This window comes from Lepeophtheirus salmonis, chromosome 13, assembly GCF_016086655.4.
Source record: "Lepeophtheirus salmonis chromosome 13, UVic_Lsal_1.4, whole genome shotgun sequence".
NCBI lineage: Eukaryota > Metazoa > Arthropoda > Copepoda > Siphonostomatoida > Caligidae > Lepeophtheirus > Lepeophtheirus salmonis.
The window spans coordinates 13,206,994-13,229,576 of NC_052143.2; the positions used below are offsets into that span (position 1 = coordinate 13,206,994).

At 30.6% G+C, this 22,583-nt stretch overlaps 1 protein-coding gene and 1 long non-coding RNA gene across 2 annotated transcripts in view; one reads left to right on the forward strand and one right to left on the reverse strand.

Moving 5' to 3' along the window:
- Positions 1–911: 911 nt before the first annotated feature.
- LOC139906939 (uncharacterized) lies at positions 912–14,690 on the reverse strand. Its single transcript, XR_011783185.1, has 2 exons — positions 14,598–14,690; positions 912–1,874 (listed from the first exon to the last, which is right to left on the reverse strand). It is a non-coding gene; the product is annotated as an uncharacterized lncRNA (long non-coding RNA).
- A 660-nt stretch (positions 14,691–15,350) lies between these two features.
- LOC121127935 (uncharacterized) overlaps positions 15,351–22,583 on the forward strand; it is a 32,978-nt gene continuing 25,745 nt past the window's right edge. The window contains exon 1 of the mRNA XM_040723521.2: positions 15,351–15,617. The gene's annotated coding sequence lies outside the window, so the exon portion shown is untranslated. The remainder of the gene's footprint in view (positions 15,618–22,583) is intronic.

The following is a 22,583-nucleotide window of genomic DNA, read 5'->3' on the forward strand; positions in this document are numbered from 1 at the left end:
CTTTGAATAAATAATGAATCCACTAAAAGGAGTCATGTGGGTGCAAAATGCCCATACATGTATTGAAACAGCTTCTGGGAATCTGGGAAAATATTTTTAATCATTTTTATCATCCATAAAGTCAAAATTAAGATTCAAAATTATTTAATGAAATTTCTTCAAATATTTGTTAATCAAATATATATTAAATTTTATTCTTTTTGTAAATATTCGTCCATGTATGTAGAAGCTTCATTTCCTCACTTTGATTCCATAGTCAATATTGCAGTTCTTTTAGGGTTAAAAAAATAACATGAACACAATTACAAAAAATTTGTTTGAGACAGAGCATTTTTTACTTTTTGGCATATTATTCAGCTTATAGAATTGATATTTTGCAAAGTTAAAAACAATATGCAACTTTTGGCAACAATGTAATAACATAGTTAATGTTATTATATCAATTGTAATTTTAACAACTTATCCCCTAATTGCTGTTGTAGCGATAAATAATAGTAAAAGATTAAAACTCACTTTTTTGTATTATTGAAAAATGATATAAATTAACTCTTTGACTTTTAATACTAAATATTCACTGAATACTTTTTTGATTAACTCCATTTTATTACTACATAGTCATATATTTTGAGAGATATTCAGACATAGCAAGTTTTTGGATAAGTTTAGTGAAATATATCCAACAATATAAATACTATTCCTGGGTGGTACTGAATATCCTCAAGATGAAGTTATACAGCGTTGAGATTTTCAAATAATGTTCTCAATTTGTATATAATACTTGATCTACTATCAAGGATAAGATTTTAGAAACTAAACTTTTTTCAGCTTTGTCTGGCTCGACCTGAACGAGTTGAATTAATTCAAAAAGGGAAACTATTTAGGTTTAAGTTGTTCAATAAAAAGCTCTCCACTGAAGTACAATTTAGTATATTTACTCAATTGTGTTTGTTGGTAAGAAGCATCACAGATTGATAAGACGATGAAGAATTAATTTATAGTGTTTCGTTTTTTTTTTGCAATAGCTAGAATCATTTTATTATTTTATAGGCAGATATCTCCAAATGATACAAGTACACTGCAAACTATTTCTTGGTAATTACAGGCCATTGTTATTACGATAAGTCATAATAACATTATTCTGTTGAATTTTCTGTAGAATTTTCTGTTGGAGTATTAACAATGATTGTGATATATATCCGCCAATAAAAACTAATATTACTTGCTGTTGTTGAAGATCTTGGAAAAAAGTTTTATAGTTTTGGAAATTTTCCATAATAATATGAAATAGTCCACAGCATGCATGGCATATCGATCTATTTTTAGGGATAAGATTTTAGATATTATCCTTTTTTCGTCATCTTTGTATTGATGGACTTGAACAAGGTCATTCCTGTTATCGTAAATCATGCAATCGATTTAGAAGTTTGATTTTGTGAACTGACATTGTGCCATATCAAAGCAACGGGAAGGATCACGAAATATTATATTTTTTAATTTTAAGATTTTAGAAGAGATGAGACATTTCCTCCATTATGAATGAGAACTTGGAAGATTGAACTTGGTCCATTACTCCGGAGTTGAAGAAATTAAGAAGCTGTAATGCTAATAGCTCCAGTGACACTATTTAATTTTAGTGTCTGAATTTATGCAGTATGATACTAAGCTCTTATTTCGTTCGATGTAAATAAGAAAATCCCGAAGGATATTTCTTCTTCCACCTTCAGGCAAGATGCAATGTCGAAGAGAGTTTTTCATAGAGATCTTGTGCAATCTTTTGGTGCTAGTTGATGCCTGTGTTGGTCTTGGAGCTTGTCATAGTGATGAGAGGTAACTTGGCAGATTCAACCACTTTGATGGGATCATTTTTCAATCGCCTGTGGATATATAATATATCATTTATAAGTATTATTGATTACTAAAATAATAAAGGAAGAAATTGCAATATTTAAGCGAATAATTTAGAATTTGAAGGGAATTATTCTGAACTATACTATAATTTTGTTTTCCAGACATTTGACAGGCATTATTAGACAGTGTATTTAAAAATATTTAAAAGGAAGTTAAGCGAAACGAACCGTCTCAAAGATTCAGTGGAATGAAGCAATATTCATAGTACTTGGGAGCATTGCTTACCTTCGTTGGAGTGGTTTTCCTCTATTATAGGATTGATCTAAAGATTCAGTGATAAAATCAGTCACTTTAAAATGCAGACTGCATAGTCTTAAATTTGCTGTTGGGTTCTAGTCAACTGTATCTCTTGGCATGGCCCTTAGCCATTTGGTTAGGTTTTTGGAGTATTTCATAGAGAATTTGTGAAAGCTCCCATCCGGATCCTTAGTAATACCGTCATGGCCCTACTTGCATCCAGAGGTAGAAGATTTGTACACTGTTATTAATTCATTCATAAGTAATAACAAAACAAATTAATTTACTTTTGTGTACCACGGTTCCCTTTATTATAATTTTATAAACAAAGGAAAATGTGCCTACTTCATCGTGTAGAAAAAAAGTAAGTTCGATTTTAAGACACCCTTCCAGTTGTTTTAAGTATTCCTTGGATACCCTTAGTGCATACTCTATTCTCATAACTTTCAAAAAGACCCATAGCTTATGCAGTATTAGTGAATGGTTATTACACATCAGTCCTGTAGCACAACTCGTAGAAATTTGCATCAAATTAAAAAACTGTTAACTCACGTGAGACTTTAACTAGCCATTCTTTCTCCTAGTTAGATATATAAAACTACATTAAACAAATGAATACAAATCAAACAAGTCCTTTAACCCTATTATTTGATGACCCCTCAAAAGGTCAAAAATAGGGTTTACGTTCACACTTATGCCTTTGGGTTGGGCACTTTTTTTTTCTTTCATTTAATGCCTGTATAAAAGATTATAACTAGGCATACATAACTATATATAATACATTTATAAGCAAAAGTGACATGAATAAGAACAAATAGATACAATCCATGTTTACGCAATTCGTTCCATCATTAAACGTGTTGCAAAGCCATGAAGGATGACGAAGGATTTGCTACGTATCATCGGACATTTATTGTTATTGCTATTTCAGTCATGGAAAATGTACAATGCACTTACATACGATTTTTGTACATATGAATACAATCAAAAAAGATACTTGAGCAAATTTAATATAAGACTACATTTATACAACTGCTTATCGAGCATGTGTAAGTCATATTTTTCGGAATATTAAATGTTTTTTACGTAATTTAAAATCTAAATATATTTGTATTTTGTATATTGATCATTGGGTGTGAATCTAACAACAGACTTATACAATATACCTATAGGTTATATAAATCAATGTTTGTATAATATTTAGTAAAATTATCTTATTTTGACAATTAGGTTAGTCTTATAAATAAACACTTTTTTTTATCTATTTTCCATGTTGCATGATATAACCACTCTAATGAATGAAAAATTGCAGATATTGCAAAACCAATTAGTATTTCATCTTAAATTAACTCCTCCGAACAATGATCCTACACAATAAAAATACAAAAATAGGATCTAACGATAAAAACGCATCGTAAAGAGAATGTGAGGAAACTTAAGCGTATTTGATTAAAAATACATATTAACTAGTGTTTAGACTCAGATAAAGCAGCGATTTCCAGACTGCAGTCTCAGGCCTGCCATTCATTATTTGCAAAAAAAAAATCATAATTTCGAGAACAAATATTGTGTGCATATAAAAGACGGTGGGATCAAAATTTATCCGAGCTATCTCTGTTTAAACTTCAAATAACGTCATTGTGTTTTAAGAAACTTATGTTGTCATGTTATAAACAATTTATCTGTGAAATCGGTCTAGACCAATTTTTTTGGAACTAATTCGGTCCAACAAAAATATAACGGTCTTAGACCGATGTAGGACTTCCATACCGAACCCCCACACTAATATTCACTCTATAAACCAACAGATCAAATTCACTACTTGAGAAGTAAACAGTACTATTCTTACTAGAACAAAATAAACAAGGATAAATTTATACTAGTATTGTATATATATGAGTCATTCGATGGAAAATGTACATATTTTTTTTTTATCGGACTTGAATAAAATTTTGAGTGTCAAAGTTATTTGAAATTTTAGATCTGTAACTCAATCCAGCTCTGAGTTTTTGATATTTTATCATAATGAGTTTTGTTCAATATCGTCTTAAAGACCAAGTTGTAGTTTGTAAACAACTTATCCCATGGATTCATATAATACATAGTTTGATAGCGAATTGAGTTATGTAAAAAACTACTCTCTGTTTTTGTTGTTTTTTTTGTTATAAAAAAGTATTTTTTAACATTAAATATATCCAACATCATATCCTCAAATTTTGATATAACTTTTATCAGAACACGACAAAATCGATATATCATTTTAGAAAAAAAAATTAAGGTAATAGATTAAAGTAAAAGAGTCCCTCTTTTGAACCTGGTCAGGCTAAGACGGAGGTGTCTATTTTTGGGGGAGGGTCATATAATCTTATAAAAATCTTATGTAAAGCTTATGCTATACCCAAAACAAAAAAAACCGTTTTCTTCAGCTACAGGAGATTAGGTAAGGGGTTGATTTAGAAATCAAAAAGTGACTGGCTTCTAAAAAATAAATCTGTATACATACAGGTTCGGAAGCAAAACGTGGACTGTTAATAAATGCTAATTATGTAATTTAAAAGAGAAAGGTTTTGTGATTTTTTCCCCTGCATATTATGAATCTCCTGTTCTTTATGCATAAGTAAACAATAATAAATTTTTAGCAAATCCTTCGTTATGAGTGAGCAAGAAGCAAAAAGGCAGAACATCTCAGACCTTCTGGATGCCAAAATTGAGGTAGCAGAGATTATGGACATTGCAAAGTGCTCCAGGAGCCTTATTTTCAAGGTTTCCAAGATGAAAAAGGATGAAAAAGACCTCTCAAAGAAAAAAGGAAGAGGGGGACACAACTTGAAAAGGGATTCTGAGTTTCTGGGGGACCTGAAAAAGAAGATCAAGGAGGACCCCCCAAAATCCATGAATCGCCTCTCTAACGAGTTTGACGTGGACGAGGAGACAATCAGGAGTGGAAGGAGGACTTGGGGTTGTCCTACTACACAAGGACCCGACCCCACCTGTTGCCTGCAGAGGTGCAAGAAAGTTCATGCATGGATCAAGGCAAATGGATCCACACTATTAAAAAAAAGTATTTTCTATATAATTTTTTAATTTTATCAATTATTTTTACCATTTTCCATGGGATTGCCCACTTTCTCATTGGCCCGAGCAACGCCGGATAACCCTTTGCTAATATAGTTTAAAAATAAATAAGGTATCATCCAATTCCATGTACCTTTAGCAGTGGGAATGATAATGTTCAAATGAAGATCCAAATAGAAATGGTTTAGATTAGCTCATTTCAAATACTCTAAGATGACATTCTAAAAATAAGAAAACATTTAACCATTTAAGGAGCATCTTTGCTCATCAACAGAGGGTAAATTACTACTTGTACACATATTTTTCGAAGAGTCAAAGTAGTTGAATTTTAGATTATTAGCTTTGACAATTGCAGGTACTACTTGTGAGTCCTCAATGAGCATTACAAAAAAAAATCGTGCTGCCATATGTTTGGAGATGTTGAATGAATAAGGAGTTAAGTCAGAGCATGGAATCAAATTATATTATAATACATCTCTCTTTGGATATAAAGTGTTTGTAAAAAGAGCATTGTGTTTCATAGAGAGAGAAGCTAAACACAGTTCCGTAATCACTGCTCCCCAAAAACCCCAACAATATTTCCAGTTGTAGTACTTATTGGTCATATTCATGATGAGTCACTCAAATCAGGCTCTTCAATAACAAATCAATGATTACGACATTGAGGCATGAATAGGCATAGGTACCTTGTACGCATATACTTATGTAAATAGATCATTTTCAAGCCAAGGGCTGAATCAACACTCCCATTGATGTTGACTATTCACTTAGATGTTATCAATTTTAGAGTCAATTATACAAACGACAATCTCAATCATTCAGAGAGTAGAAGCTTGTCGTCCAACGCCGTTAGCTCCTCCTTAATATTTTTAATGCAAATTGATTCATTAAGCCCCAAGTTTTTTAAAGGGTTAAAGGTCCTGACTCATTAAACCAATAATCTGAAATGTCTATAGAATGAAATAAATCATTTATCTGCCGATTTCTTAATTAAAAGCAAAACAATTCAGATAATTTAATAAAATTAATTAATAAATACTACCAAAAGCTCTTTTAGTTCTGAAAATATATTTGTATGCAGACATAAAATATGTAAGTTTCTCATAATTTGAATCAAGTCTCTCATGGTATATGATCATATCCCTGAACACATCCTCTTAAATATCTATCCTATTGTATATTATAAAACAATTTAAGTTCTCTGACAAAATCCTTTTCTCTTGAAATATACATATCTACTCCGCATTTCCTTTTCATCATTCGTAATAATTAGTAGATATTTTATACATGGTTGTACACATGGGACATAAAGAAGACGTATACAAAATATTTACCTAGAACTAAGAACATTTTACAGTTCATTAACTATTAAGCAGATGAATACTTACATACTTGCATGAACCATGGGTTATTTGCTTCACTAGTACCTCGTAGTAGATGAGAGGAAACGCTCTCAATAAAAATGAAAATTTATGAGAAAATAAAGTTTGTTAATTATAATCATTATTATTACGTATTTATTGCTCGTGGATCTTGTGATTTTGCAAGGAGACGATCTTATTTCTCTTCTTCGTCTTACTTATTTACTCCTATTTGCCTTTCCTACCATGACTATGGGAATGATGTAAAGGAATTTTGATATCTCTCTAAAAGATGATAATAAAAATTACGCAAGATACATTCAAATTTTAAGTAATTTTTATTTTTTATTTGATATATATCATTATTGAACTTTTCAATAATAATCATATATGTATTTCAACACTATGGATCATTGATAAAAACTTTATTTATAGATACATTCACAGTCATACATAGAGTATGTATAGGTATTGTATCCGTATATATTTTCGATAAATATACTTTGAATAAATGGTAGTAATATATATCTTATAGCTTATATATGAACTCATGAATTTATAATTTTCATTTTCTTTTTTAGGGTCAAAAGGTTCTTTCATAACTACATGTTCATGGAGTGAGATAGAGAGAGAACTCATAGATGTATCAATAGCTATTACTCGTGTGTACTAAGCTGAACTTTGTGAATTAAAATACATACACAAATACATCATTAGCAATAGAGACCTATTTCAATAGATCCATGAATATAGCTGGTTAAACAAAGTATTGAATATTTTGGATGGTCCACGATTCCCTAAGTGAAGTTTTTATTTTATTTGTTTAGTTCAGGGATTGATGAAATAGGAAGTTTGAAGTTTCATCTTGCGTTGCATTTCCGTTTCTGGACTTGGCTCTACATACAAAAATACATCCTAATATTAATAATAATCAATAATGCTATACACATAATCATACACTGACATTCTTAATGCTATCAGAAAACCACTGCATGAAAGGGTTCCTTCACTCATGTGCATTTCAATCATAATGCCAGCCAAGTGTTTTATAAGTGGGAAAAACATATTTATTTTCAATATAAGTCCGAATTTGTACAATATATTATGTACGTTTACATATACATACTTAGATATCTTGCTAAGCCTGTTGCATTCAAGCCCCTGATATCTAGACACTTCTAACAAACGACGCATTGTCTTTATTACTACCATTATCATTATTCTTCTATGGAAATCGTGTAAGCCCAAACATTCTTGAGATACGATATTATATAATATACTCTCATAAGTATGCCTAATAGAGATATAATTAGATTATATAGATGATTATCAATCAAACGAAATAATTATACTCGATATGAGCCTATTAATATCATCAATCATGATCCTTTATTTGGTCGATCTCAGTAGTAAGTCCACGAGGTAAGTATTATTAATTATGATAATTATTTGTGAAAATGTTTTGATTAAAATAAGCGGCACTTATTTTTAATTGTATGTATATTAAACCTTTTCCAGTGTCATATTATTATTGTTTTTGAAGGGTATCGAAGAGTATTTCGTCTCCTGAGGGGGTTTGTTTAAGCAATAAAATAACTTATTCATATTGTCTTAACACAGTTTTTTTTTTCTTGTTTTCTCACTCATTTTCAAGCCATAAAATCGACAAGACATACCCCTCTTGGAGTGGAAAATTGAAGAAGGAACAAAGAGATGAGCCTCTAACATAACTCTTTAAACAATCCTACAATGTGTAATCATTTCCAAGACTTTACTTAGGAAAAGTTCCCTTTTTAATGTTCCACCACTCGCTGGGAAAATTATGTGGGCATTCGGAGCACGTTTTTTTTTTTTTAATTTTTTATAAGAGCGTGAAATATGAGGCACATACTAATGAACTAACTGGAGCTCTGTGTAGACTATGTGCCCATGTACATAGATTTGATTATAGCTCTACTTACATAGATATATATTTATTCATGACGTATGTTGTGTATATTTAAGACAATTTATTTGCTCTCATATGAAATGGAATCCTGAGTCAAGTTTGGTTAGTATTTCCGCTCCAACGCCCAAGAATTCATGCCTTGGATATAAAATATGATCTCTTTTGATGATTTACAGGTGAAATATAACCTTTCTATACTAAATATAGGTATATGTAAGTTGTTTTATGTGTTGCTCATTATTTGCAAACCCCTTATTAAAAAGTAAATGGAGAAGATATTTCAAAGTCGATGATTCTCTGCGAATTTTAATAGTAAGGAATGTAATTCTACGTTTATTTTCTTGATCAACAACAACAAGCCAAAAAAAGTCTTATATATTTACATATGCAGAAGGTACGAAAATATACATAAAATGCATATTGATTTTTATTATGCCACTTTTTTTTTTTTTTGCAAAAAAATGATCATTATTCGCTCTTTAATATGATGATGATTTACAAATTCCTATGCTCAGTAATAGACCTATAATTTATAGATAAATATTAGTGTTACAATTCGTACCAATCCAAGAATTGTTATCCTTTTTTAGAGCGGTCTAGAGAACAACTTTGGTCTGAGTTCATCCGTGACACAAAAACGTTCACTCATAATCGGTTTCATCGTTCTGAAACCGATATTTTCAATGACGACATCAAAAAGTATCATTTTAATGTTGAGATTCAATCCATATTCTCTAACATGGATTAAATAACGGTCAACTTTTTGAGAATGATTCAATAAGCTGCCAATCCACCGAAATATATGTTTAAATCGGTCACAAAGAAATTATTTAAAACTGTACCGAAAAAAATTGTTCTTGAACTGAGTCTTAACACTAGTAAATATTATACTATAGGATCTCTAATCTACATAATTTGTGCGTTTTATGTTACAAACAAACCTATTTAAGTGTAGAAGCATACATACATACATATATAAATTTATAGACTTCGTCATCACTATTTTAATGACTGGTTGTTTTTTGGTTCCCTTAATGAAAGATTCATTTATATCCCATGGAGGGATTTTCGTATTTATTTACTTATTTTTATTAGAAACTTTCGACGCTCCCATTTTCAATCTGATTTATTAATTTAAAAAAACTGAATGTGCGTATCCATGAACGTACATAGTTATGTTTTTGTTTTTTTTTTTTTTTTTTTTGTTGGAAATCTGTAAACAAAGCAATGTTTGAATAAAGGTCAAAAGGTATTTTTTAATTTATTTCTTTTCTAAACAAATTTAATTAGACCTGTCAAATCAATTTATTCAATCAACTTTCGAAATGTGTATAATATATACATGAATGTATGTACAAGAGATGGATTAAGATACTATTAAGAAAAGTACTCAAAAATGCAATATTCAAATTAATTCACGTTTATTTTTAAATTAAATTAATTACACCACGTACATACACATATTGTATAAACTAATATATCATTAATACTCTTTAGTAGTGTACATAAGTATATTAGATATGCATAATACTCTTAGTAAAATAATAGTCCCTATGACAATAAGTATCTTCAAGGAATCATATATAGTATACAAGTGTTGAGTTTCGGTCTGAAAATCCTAATCTGCTCTGAAATCCTTATCATTCCTGTTGGACAAAGCAAATTGGACCCGTCAAATAGAACAATTCGGTAGTATACAGAAATCGTTCTCATAGAAAACTCGATCGACCATTTTTATAGATTATCTTTTGATAAGGTCATATAAATTTCCAGGCAGTAAACATTAATTCAATGACGTCATATAATGTTTAAAGTGTACAACTTGTATAATTGGAATGGGGATCAAATTTGTTTTTTGAGTGAGACAAAAAAAAAATATTGATCCACGATTTGAAAGCAAAGACCGTGATTTGACCGATTGAAACATCGGATGGTTAAGAAAAATCTCTTAAGACTGAACCGAACAAAGTAAAAATCCTTCTTGTCCCTAGACTCATCACTGATATCTAAAATGTACACACTAGCAGATTAATAAATTATACTTACATTTGAATATGAGCCATGGAGTAAGCAACGAAGTATGAACAATGTGCATACTATAATAATGAAGAAAAGTATCCAGTGCCTTTGTTCCTCTCTTTTTTAATGGCTTAGTAAATGTTATTTCTGATTTGCTAATTGAATTATGTGTGTGTGTGCGTATTTTTTAGCCTAACTAATAATATCTATGCATCCCGGTCTCTAACAAAAAATACTTTGTATCATTATCAAAAATAGATTATAAATCTTTATTTGTATAAATTTATTTGATTGATTTTATTCAAAATAACAATAGTCTTAAAAAAATAATAGTCTTAAAATATGAAACAAACTTTAAATATTTATGTATTTGTATACTTACGGGTAGAGGTCTTTGTAGGAGTCCAATGGAATGAGTCAGACGAACCCTATATTTTTATTCAGGAAAACTGAGTGAGTCAACTAATGTTATGTTACATGGATCATTTGACTTCTTTGCAATTATGATGTATGTATTTATACTGCCCAGGCGGGGGGTATAGTTCCTTATCTATAACTTTTCTTCGGGGGAAGATGATGAAATTAATATTTAGTGATTCAAGATTTTTTTTCTTTTTCAATTACCTGTTTTATGAAGAAACCCCCAAAAAATTTAAACAGTTTTTATGACTCTTTTTAAAAGGGACAGGTTATATAACAATAATAATATTATTCTACACCTTTGTAGTCGTCATAGGTTTAGGAGGCACATTTGAAAATAAACTAATGTTTAGCAGAAAAATCTGGCATGTAATTACAATTCTGCTGTTTTGGTAATAAATTATGTATATACATTGGTAACCATATTTTAGTAAAGCTGGGGAGAAAATCGGCCAGAAGGCCTACTACAAGGTACTAAGGTTGCCGTACTACCATGGATCAATGCCACCAAACCCAGGGGGCAACTATGTGTGGACCCAAGAGGGTGCCATCTCACACACATCGGCCAAATGCCAGATGTTCTTACACGACAAAATGGCTGATTTTTGGATAGTTCAAATTGTGTCTAGAAATTAAGATAAATCTTTTCGTACGAAGAAATTAAAGAACTTATAAAAAATGTTATGCAATTATTAAAATTCAATTAAATGGGAAAAATAATGTATACTTAATTTGAAGTGTATTTTATTTTTTAATATTAATAATAATATTAAAAATTGTTAATATGTATTCTTCATACCATTAGATTATTAAAGATCCCCAGTTCCAGGACTCTATCGGATCAATAAGTAATTTTAATTAATCAAAATAGTATGATAATAATGGTTGATGTTATGATGGAGTAAGTAATTCAGAGCTTTTACTAAGATTTTTCTTTGAGGTGGAGGAGGAGGTAGCTTTTGAACAAACTTTGACCTTTTAACTGTCAAATTTGTTGAATTCCAATATAGAAAAATGATTGTTTTTTCTCTCTCAAATCATCTATATTTAATACCACACATCAACAGGCATGTGTAAAGAAACAAAATTTAGGTAATTTCAAAATTAAATCGTAAAAAGCTCCACCTTACTCTCTTAATTAGTAAAGAAAACGTGAAACCTATAGTTGAAATAACAATAACAACATGCTTTTAAGTAGACATGTCACATATAAAAATTAAAAATTTCGTCTAATACGTATGATTGAGTTTATTCCTCAATCACAAACAAAGCTATTTTGTGGGGCATTTACTTTGTTCTTTGGGGCGTTCACTTCATGAAACCGTGTTTGTATGTACATAGATTCAATATACCATAGGGAGTCATGTCGTCCTCAAACTGTATATAGAGCCATACATCAAGAGACATATCGTTCCCTACTTACTTGATTCATTCTGAATAATAAAAATAACAATAAAGTCGGCACCCAATATTTCAATTTGAGTCAATTTGAGTCAATTTATGTGGGTAAGTACAAAGTACATAAATATATGTACTACTGTTTTATTTATGTAGAATCCTTGCCTTTTCTACTTATCGGCGTTGTTACAAATTTTATCTTTGTAAAAGATAAAGAATACGTGTATTACGGACCGAACATCGTTTGATGTTATGTTCAAGTTCCCATAGAATTTGAGGGAATGAAGTTTATGAGACATCGAAGGAGAAACAGGTATTTACATATACATGGATGCATCGAAGACCTAGATTTTAGGTACATATTGGTTGATTTTTCATAAATAACCTATTGCTATACAATAAATGGATATGAATTATGATGAGTTATTACTTTTTTAGGCTTCATTCTCACCATTTGACATTTAATCGGATGAGAGATTGGAGAGATGTAAATTCTAAGAACTTTTTGTATGTAAAAAAAGCGAAATAAGTGCAACTCCATCCGACCAATTAAAGGAGCATTTAAAAAAAAGTTATTGACATGGTAACTCTGACAATTGAAAGATTATTTTGGGGGAAAAGCAACTTAGTTGTCATGACATTTGATTATATAAACTACAAGCATCTACGAGAGTAAGCACAAATCCTACTCCGTGTCTATGGAGTAAGAACATTGTGGAAAAATTACTCCCTGTGTCTATACTTAATTCTACTCTTACTCCAACAAGGATTTACACCAAGTATTACTCTCAAATCAATCCTCAGTGTTACTCTACATCTTTTATGAGCACATTCACACATAGTAAACTTTATACTTAGATGTTATCCCTTCAAGAACTAAAGAGTATTAGTTACAACTTTGGAAAATAAAAAACAATGTTCAAATTTTCAATTACATAGTAAAAAACTTGCACGCGAAAAAATGCTTAGAATTTTACAACATTAGAGATTAGATTTATCTATTTTTTCTCTGTATAGATAAGATAATATCAAATAGTCTTTATTTAGAATACCTAATTAGCCTACTGAATAACATCATAAATCTATTGGCGTTAGAAATACTTTTTATTTTTTTATCTTTATAGGAAGAAACAAAATGTGATTCTTGGTTAGTTGGTAGGTGTCTTTAAGGGCTGTTGAATTGATGTTTATTACTATATTCTTGATGGGGCCCCTCTCTCCCTCCCTTCCCCTCCTCTACTACCATCCCCATCAAATTCATTACCCATGTATCTTGACATTTCTAAAATAAATACTTTGAATATCAATGTTGAAGGAGAAAAAATGCTACATTTCGGTATTTTAATTGTAGATACATACAGACATACTTTTATACATATTGTCTTCCACATTTAAATGTAATGAACAGCAAACGTAATTTTTGTTTGATAACAATGATAGTATATTCTTCCGAAAAAATGTCATATGTCCTCGTTCATTTAGGTTCATCATGTTAGAAATAACATATACCTACATATTTATATACTTTTGTACTTGCCTACTCTAGTAATTCACACATTTACGTAGATAGTAACTTTAATTAGCGTCGGGTCTGTACGTATTTATTCGGATCTGTCCAGTCCATTCATAAGACCAGTCCCCCGGACTGTCATTGCTAGAACTGATAAAAAAAAGAAGAAATAAAGACGTGATAAAGTACCGAACTTTATGACGTTTTAGGTATAATATGCCGGCAGGACGGAACTAGACCGGATCGAGACTGAACTGGGCGGGACTGCAGTCTTCAGTTCTAAATAAGAAGTTCCTGTATTCGAATAATAATCATCTATACAACAATCAAGTCACTTTTCATTCGAATTTAATCCGTGTTGATAACTATGGGAGAAGTTCTTTTGTCAGTGGCTAAGTGGAATTTGTACCTATTCCGAAGCGGATAATAATAGCAATTTATCTGATCTTATGTCAAGTGGTAATTAACTTGGTTTTTGTTTCATCATTGCCTCACTTTTTCTTATCGATTCCTTCCTAACTATACAGGGTCATTTGCTTTACTCCAATCGTACTTCCCTACATCCATTAAAGTAATAGATTTGTACTTACATAATATTGTATTTAGATATGCTCGCTCCAATTCCCCCTTCCTCCCCTGACCTTTATTTTACAAGAGCCAAGAGGAGATACTCATCTCCCTTACTGATATTTATACACATAAAATGTACGTAACATCCTACCTTCAAATGAGATCACCTCCCGGTGTAGCAAAGGACAACATATTGTATGTATATGTATCTAATTACTGCTCCCTTGTTGACTTCACTAGAAACAAATCTTATCATTTTAACATTTTTTTATCATACATAGATATATACAAAAACACATATGTTTATGTTTGAACGGGAGGGATGTTTTTCTACATATGTGTCTTAATGCTTATTTATGAAATTCGATCGATTCGATTGTAATTCAAGACTTTTTTTTATATAAGATAAGATAAAGGTGGATTCATATGCACATAGAGATGTATGTTTGCTTATTTTGGTTTTGAATGATTGGAGATGGAGATACATGGATGTTGAGGGTAACAAAACCTCTCTTTTATATTTTATAATAATTTAAACAAAACAAACTTTTATTTTGTCCATTCCCAACTCAAAATACACATGACCAGGTAAAATCAGAAAGAGGAGCAAACATATAATTAGAGTTTAGTAAACCAAACAGTTCTCAGGCTATAATACTTAACAATACAAAAGATTTAATGTAAAATCTGTTTTATTTTTTGGACAATCATAGTTTTTAATTTACCTAAATTAATTTTTGATAATTATGCTTCGAAAAATGTATATATTTTATATATTCAAGGCTTACAAGATTTTTTCTCTCACTTGCTTGATGGATTATTTCTTTTTAAAAAATAATAAAAATTTATGTGCGTACCACAAATTATAAAGAGTGCACGCGCTTCTTTCTATACATTTGTGTTTCAGTATCTGTTGAACCATTGAGTCGAGTGGTTGTGTGTCTTTTCTTTTTTTTGTTTTTTTAATCATAGAGTTGTTTATTTCCATTTGTTATTATTTATTTACAATAATAACAACAGTGAATTGTTGTTTATGTGATGTTATCAATCCCTTACTAACTCCTTGAGGGAGGTGATTTAGCAAAATAATAATAATAATACACCAATCCAGCAAACAACCAACCAATAGGTAGTCCTTAACAGAAGACACACAAGAAATACAAGCTCTAAGGTAAATGAAAAAAATAATTTTAATTTGGTTTGGGCTGTCCTGGGTGAGAAAATGACTGTTTTTGATGAAATAAATCAAGTTGACTTTTATTACGAGTGGCATATTTTTTGTGTCTAATATATAGAAAGAAATCCTTCACTGACGTAATTACCTTTTTTCTCCGTTGTTTCTCCCCCCCCCCCGGATAATAAACCCCTTTTATGATTATATGTGTGTAATATGTACATTTTTGAAGCCTATCATCATTTCTGTGGATGTATAATATGTATACATATATACTTATAGGTCTATGAACTTTTATACCATGTACAATACTTGTTAGTAGTTCGGATATGATTTGATAAGTCTTCCGAACTGAAGTGGGGGATCCCCCTCACAAATTTTAGCGAAATTAAATATTAAATATGTCAAAACTATGAAACTGTTTTTGAAATTTACGAAATAAGCATATCAATAAAATAAAAAATTGCAGGGATATTTTTTTGAGAAAAATCTTTGCTCTCAAATTATTAATTGTTTGAATTGAAAAAAAAATCGCAATTTCAAATATACACAAAACTAGTTCAATTTACAAACTGCCCTTTTTTCCATAATCACTACTCAAAAATGTTTGGGTAAAACGGATTTAAAAGTTAGTTTTATAAGTACTCCGTACTTATAAAATACTTGTTCTATACTATTATAACAAATAGAAATGTGATCAAGGAAGCTACCAGCAGAAATCATAATAGTATTTTTTTTTTATCCTGCCAATAATCAAAATAATAATAAAGTTATCATTTTGTTAAAGGCCTCTTGCCTCGAATGCTGTTCTTTTTTTCGTTTTGTTTTTCTGCACATTCATGTATTACCATATTGAGTTGTATTTGTATGTATGTAGATATACCTCATTTAAATAACTCTATTAAACAATGGTTATTGTGACGTTAATAGGTGTGAATACCCATAAAATCTTATCTATATTGAAGTACTCGACCAATTGTGTAAGGGTATTTCTCAAAATATGTATATTTGAGCAAAGGAGTTAGTGGGACTGTTTCTTTTTGTAAGTACGACTCTTAGTGAGGTCTAATTTTTAAATACACATTTAATATGTCATAAATAAGGCTGACAAATTAAGAGGAATCCAGAAAAAAATTTATTCTATATGCATTAGACTGAAACTGATTTCCATTCCAGGAAATACTTCATAGTAAAATTCTATATTCAGAGATCATATTGTAATTGTAGTTAATAAATAAGCAGAAGATAAAAGAGGTCGGAAAAAGTCATTATTCTGCAAGTCCAATTCGAGCCTCGAGTATTTGCTTACATGTATAGGCTTTTGAATAGTTTAATCAAGTCTTTTTCAAGTTTTTGAATGTTCCAATGAAGCCTTTTTAGCCAATGTTCAGAATGGGTACACAAAACTTGAAGTAGATTGACCAAATTACGAAAAAAATAAGTGATTTTTATGGAATCAAGAAAAAATAACTTGTGATGTGTTTAGATTCTAAATTTAGGTATATTTTATATTCTATATGTCCTACTTCACATGCAATAACAACTTCAACACGCAACCGAACACATCGGCACCTTTTGACAGCGAAGGCTGTGTCGAAGCGTACCATACCGTCATTATATCAGCTTGGAGCTAATCTAAAATTGGATGAGAGGTTTTGCAGAATTGTTTCCCTAAGAGACACCAAACTGCAAAGTACAGAGAGTTGAGGTCAGGAATGGATGGTCACATCAAGGGAGGGCAGAAGTCAGCCATATTGTTTCAGCAGAAGTTTTGTTTCTTCTTGGCTGTAATGAACTTTTTGATATTGTAGGCAGGCCAGATGGAGATGCTAACCGTCTGTGCTAGCTTCTCGGCACTAAGAAGATATCAGACGCGTTACCTTTTTTGTTGATGCTCCGAAATTTTTACACACTCAGAGACATGGGATAAAAAAACTTGTTTATTTTTGTTTCAATTGTCGTTTGGTCGCGGTATGAAACCTTGTAATTAAATGTAATAAGGAATATTAATTAATATCTACTGCAAGTTTTGGGTGCCCTCTGTAGAATAACAAGTCTTAGCTATTGAATCCAAGTAAAGTATCGAGCCTTTGATTGTTAGATCAAGTCAAGTCGCAAATTTTCAAAATATGGACACAATTTCAAGTTGAGCTCCAAGTCTTGATTCAAAGTCTCCACCTCTACTGAATAGTAAAATTTATTTAGTTTGATTATTGTATTATTCTTATTGTTGCGCTTAAAAAAATAGTTTGACAATAGTCATTGAATCGATTCCTCTGATATTGGATTCGTGTCTTCAGTCTGGAGTTGAAAAACGATTTCGATTTTAGTTTCCTTGGAACTGTGAATCGTTTCTGCCCTAACCATAACTAAATAAGCCTTCTGATGATGCAATATAATAATTTCTTTGGTTGAATGAGTTGCAAAAAAAAAAAAAAACATTAAAAAAACAAGAACTAAAAAACCATCTAACTATTTAAAAAAGAAATAAACGATGATGAGGATGTTTGTGGTAGAGAGAACGAAGGAAACTAATGGTTAGTGTGATTTTTATTTCTCTTTCTTTCTTTTTCTTTGTAAAAATTGACTTTTTATATATTCATAGACTTATTTTGTTTCTTGCATGGCTTATATAATGTATGTATGAACGTATATTCATAGAAGATTTACCCAGTAGAAGCAGTAGAGACTCCTGAACAATGCTTGCGAATTTCTTTTATGAATTTATTCCTAATTGTGTTTGATGATAGACCTTGAAGCGGTTTGATGATCATCTTTCGAAGTTTTATAGAGAGTGAGAGAAAAAATATAATATACAAATATGAACATTCAACATGCATAAATTGTAACCTTTTATAGTATCATCTTTTTGTAAACTTCTCTTACTTTGTACCTAACTCTCAATAGGGTTTCCCTTTCCATATATCCTTCTCATGCCTCGGAAGAAAAGAGAGAGAGATAAATGGCCTCTTTTTTTATGAGCTGATTCATTTTTATGTTGGCTCCTCTCAGGGTGATGAAGCCTGATGGAAAACAAGAAGTGAAAAATTATACTTCATTACGTCTTACACGTCGTGGTTTCTTGCACCTTGTTAGCCATTAATAAGTCTTGGCAAATCCCCTAGTTCTCTATTTATTTTTGATGGGTTGGACTAAATGTTATACCAAATAATAGGGTCTGATTAATCGTTGGAAGAATTTCTACGAAATTGCACTGAAATGGATATTCCATGTCTTATTTCTTTCAACCTATGTAGTATGTATCTCTGAGTCACTTCTCTTTCTCTACTTTAAATTATTTCCCAGTTGAACTCTTGATCTTTTTTGTCATGGATTATATGTATTAATTGGGTGTCGAAGAGTTCATGGAAGTTTTATTCGCTCTTATAAATAAATGATAAATATCCGTAAATAGAGGCATGCAACCATAATAAGATCTGGGATTAATAAGTTACCTACAGACATCATTTACCTTAAATGTGACATGAATTTTATTTCTTCTTCATATTTCTAATTATTTTTCTTGTTTGGTCAAGTGTTTTCACTCCATATAGAGGTGCAGAAGGTCAAAGAAATATACACAAAATAAAAATAACAATAATAATGATCCCCTGTCCAAAAAAAATAATGATTTAATTATCGAAACAGACTATGAAGAAGAAAAGATGAGGTCATGATGAATATCACCCCAGTGTCTTGTATCAAAGAAAGAATTAATGTTCAGAGACGTTTGTTCATGGTATTCCATGATGGGCTTATATGTAGTGTGCAAGTTTGTACATCTAATAAAGCGTTATTTTGTTATAAATGCGGCTATTTTAATTATCTATTGTTAATTGATTCTATTATTTTATTTCAATCTATTATAATAACCTACTTATTTTATTTTATTAAAAGTGTCCTGTTTTTTAGTTGTTTGTTTTTTCCAAAAAGTTTTGCTTTAATGCACTGAAGTAATTTTTTCTGACTGCAGGCATCAAGAAACTAGTTGCAAAATTTAATGTCTTTCAAACCATTTTTTGCAAGGTACTAAAGCTTTACATATGAAGAAATGATATTTTATATCGAATTAGCCCATTTCCATTAGTATAGTGTCTAATTGTCAGTGCTGCCTATGTCAAATAACGCATATGTGACCTGGGAAAACTGGACACTCGATATCACATATTGGGACGCAAATAGCAGTGAGACAATTTTCAATTGCATTTTTAATCAGTTTTGTAAATTGAGTTAAACTAACTAAAAGCTTTTCTCTGAAAAGAAGCAAGATAATCACAATGAAAGAACTTACATTGGCTATGGGTTTTACCTCGGCTAAAACCCATCATGAAGAACATAACGATGAGTAAGGCCACGGTTGATCGTATCACATATCGTTTGGGCATCAGGGACAAGCTTACGAGTGGTAGACCAACTAAATTGATGACAAATGAGGCAAGGAACGTATTTGATAAGAAGAAGATCAACCGGTCCATAGTTGGCAAGTCACTAAAGTGCATTGAGAGGTCCTTCCTTTTCACAACAATACCAAAAAACTCCATCATGAGCCTTCTCAGATGCTTCTGCATTATTCAAATTACAATAGAATTTGGATAATTGTTTTCTAATGAAAAGACATTCACAGTGGACGCTGTCTACAAAAATGAAAATGACCCAGTGTTTCACTCTAGTAATACCAGCATCAACACTAAGACTGTTACCAAGACAAAGAACCTGGTATCTGTGAGGATTTTAGGGATTAGAGTCTCAACAGGAGAAAAAAATTCAGTCTTGCCAGAGCGGAATAGAAAGCAACTCAATTAATTCACCAGGTATTTAATTTTTCAACTATTGTATCGTACCAATGGTTATCAAACTTTTATACCTCATTCCCAATTATCCTCCTTGTTTATACATTCAAAGTCGAACTTCTTCAATAATAGTAATTATAATACTATAAAATATAGATAAAAATAGTAGCAACCAAATTCATTTTTGGATAATTTAGTACTATTTGTTAGTATGAGTCTCAAATATTAAACAATCTGAATAGAAACAAAATACAAAAGAATGGAATCATTAAGTGAAAGTTACTATTCCTTGTGCAGAAACTCCACAAGATGAAAGGAACAACAAATTTGCTTCGTTTCAGAATAGCCCATGGTTCTTAAAAATAATCATCAATGCCCTCTGTTTGAAAATCAAAGCAAAATGTTTTTCACAAGTTAAACTACAAATTCTTTTTTTACTATATATTACATATCATTTTTAGACTTCAACTTGTGCAATATGCTTGTTTGTACAAAATAAAACTTTTACTAAATATTATAAAGGGAGTAAAGTGGGGGGCTACATGGTGCACTTTTTAGCATATGACTCAATTTGCAACAGTGATATTAAGACTTGATTTAGTAACTTTTGTCAACATTTTAATAATATAGTTAGTGATATTTTAACTGTATTATCTATTTTAATGCTTTCATTTTTATTTTATAAAACGTGTCACCTACTTCGAACAGTAGTGATAAATAATAGAAAATATATATATATCGGCATAATTAAAAAATGATATAATTTACCTAATCTTTTGACTTCAAATACTAATATCTGACTAAATACTTAACCGATTAACTCTATTGAACCCTTAAATTAACCACAAAAACCCATATTTTTAATGAAAAAGATTTAAAAAATGTATAGCATTACTGAATTTCAGAAGAAAAATATATGAAGATGAAAAAAAGGTACTCCGAGGCTGTAAATTCAGAAAATGAGTTACCACTTAGGATTGGGTATAAACTCTACATACATTAAACCAAATAAATATATACTTTTTTAAATTTTGATAGTTTTTTCAATACTTAAAGATGTGAGAAGCTCAATAATATATATAAAAGGTATATCATTCCGATTTTAAAGTTGGTTTTTAAAAAATTATCACTCACTCAAAAATTGAGATGAATATGAACTCTTCCGAAAATATTCTTAATTTCGAGGAAAAAAAAAGATTAGATATCAGGAAAAATAATATTGTTAAATGGGAGTATGCATTTTTAGAAGTGATGTCCACAAATTTAGAATTTTCTCTTTAACTTCAAGGTAACGGGTAATTTCGATACTTGAAAAATAAAATATATAAATATTATTATTAAAGAATAATCAAATTTTAAATCAACATATTTTTTGACCTGCTTCATTTCTACCTTTACTCCCAAAATAACCCAAAATTATCAAAAAGGTTTTTTTGAAAACCTTTAAGGCCGATGAGGCAGAGTATGGTATCCTTAAAAAACTAATTTTTGAGATTTTCAGATCTTAAAGCATGGGAAAAGTGCGGAAACATATCAAAATTTTTGACTAGGTATACTGTACACACTCACCCCTTCAAGAGCCGTATCTAATGCAGCCACTACTTGGTGGCTATTCTACTAAAATGCAGAGATAGTCGAAACTTGTTAGATATTGAAGTAAGTGTGTGTCTAACTCCATCCCCTCCTACATATGTATATGTTGTTAACTCATGGCTAAAAATCAATTACTCTTAATTAAATTATACCACCACCACGTTTTGAAGGACGGACTCCGTTTTTAGTCAAGAAAACAAAAACCACACACACTGAGTATATATGTACATCAATAACTGAAATTAAGGAAGCCAATCATTTGCTCATCCTCAGAGAATTCTTCTCACTCTTTTTTAGAATTTACAGCAAGGAAGACAATATCATTTATGTATGAGGGTATCTGACTCGATACTATAATATATGTATCTATAATTAGAATTCTTGTATTAAGAGATAATTAAATGACTTTTTTCTATGGATTTATGGATAAATAACATGGAAGAACCACCCGTAATATACCAATTATTTGTATTTGTTCCATTATAGAGAGATTCTTCACTCCTTCTGATAGACAAAAAAATAAGAACACACTCTGCATAAAGACAACAACATGTGGGTAGACTTTTTTTCTCTCTCTTCT